Source organism: Vicugna pacos, chromosome 17 (assembly GCF_048564905.1).
Source record: "Vicugna pacos chromosome 17, VicPac4, whole genome shotgun sequence".
Classification (NCBI taxonomy): Eukaryota; Metazoa; Chordata; class Mammalia; order Artiodactyla; family Camelidae; genus Vicugna; species Vicugna pacos.
This window is the reverse complement of record NC_133003.1, coordinates 48,156,510-48,157,994: the sequence shown is the minus strand read 5'-3', so window position 1 is coordinate 48,157,994 and position 1,485 is coordinate 48,156,510. Positions and strand designations below refer to the sequence as shown.

The 1,485-nt window shown below is 39.4% G+C and overlaps 1 pseudogene across 1 annotated transcript; it reads right to left on the bottom strand.

Annotated features, from left to right (window-relative positions):
• Positions 1-699: 699 nt before the first annotated feature.
• LOC102532187 (large ribosomal subunit protein eL33 pseudogene) lies at positions 700-1,132 on the bottom strand (annotated as a pseudogene). The gene has a single exon (XR_012060446.1). The product of XR_012060446.1 is annotated as a large ribosomal subunit protein eL33 pseudogene (transcript).
• Between the last annotated feature and the right edge of the window lie 353 nt (positions 1,133-1,485).

Below are 1,485 nucleotides of genomic sequence, written 5' to 3'. Positions count from 1 at the left end.
CCTAGGGCAATAGAAGTAAAAGCAAAAATAAACAAAGGAGACCTAATTAAGCTTATAAGCATTTGCACAGCAAAGGAAACTATAAACAAAATGAAAATACAGCCTACGAAATGGGAGAAAATATTTGCAGGCAATGCGACTGACAAGGGCTTAATTTTCAGAATGTACAAGTACCTCCTACAACTCAATAACAAAAAAATAAACAACCCAATCAAAAAATGGGCAGAAGACCTAAACAAATATTTCCTCCAGTGAAGACATGAAAATGGCCAATAGGCACATGAAAAACTGCTCAGTATCGCTAATCATCAGAGAAATGCAGATCAAACGTACAATGAGGTATCACCTGAAACTGGTCAGAATGGCCATCATTAAAACGTCCAGAAAGGGTAAATGCTGGGGAGGATGTTGAGAATAAATAGTGGGCAAGTACAGTACGTCATTGTAAGGAACCTTAGAAGTTGCCTTATTACAACTTTGTAGAATTTAACCATTCCCTAGAGAGGACTCAGAGCTCCCTTGGGGGCAGTGAGAAGCCTAAAGGGAAACCTCCAAGTCACTGCCTCTCTCTCTCCCTGTAACCCTTCCCTTCTTGTTAAATTAGAGCAGCTCCACTTAGAATTAATTTACAAATTGAGTGTCTGGGTAAGACACTATTTGAGCAAAGCTATTCAGTTACCTTTTTTTTTTTAACAAAAATACAAGAGAACAAATCCACACTTTTATTTTCTTTTCAGTAAGTTTAAATCCTTGAGGGGTACAGCATCACACGGATTCTGTGTCCAATGGCCTTAGCAGGAAGATTGCTTTGGAATTTGGCATGAACCATGCCACTGTTTCCATGAGCACGAGTTACCTTTCCCCAGATTACTCTGGTTTTGTTCGGTTTTCCACCAAAAGTTACTGTGTTGTTCTTTGCTTTGTACACATAAGCACATCTCTTGCCCAGATAGAATTCAGCTTCATCTCGAGCATAAACACCTTCAATTTTAAGAAGAGCTGTGTGTTCCCTCTGGTTCCGGAGACCCCTCTTACAGCCAGCAAAAACGGCCTTGGACCACAGCCTTCCAGACATATTTATTGTTTTGGAAGTCCTGTTCCCAGCAGGCCTCCACAGTCTCCAAGATGGCTGAAAGAGTTTTGTTTTTTAGTTTTTGAAGGGGAGGTAATTAGGTTTGTTTATTTGTTTATTTTTAGAGGAGGTACTGGGAATTGAACCCAGGACCTCATGCATGCTAAGCATGCACTCTGCCACTTTGAGCTATACCCTCCCCCTCTTCAGTTACTCTTCAGGTCGAAGCTTACCAATTTGGTGTTCCCAAGAGTAAAAGTTCCAAAATATGTTAATATTTACTTTAGTATCATGAAAAGTCAGCAAACTTTGGGAAAACTACTCCTTTGTATATTGGTCACAGCACACATTTACGTATTAAACATTCTGACAAATTTGGCAATAAATAACTCTGTCTTGATTTTGTTGTAATT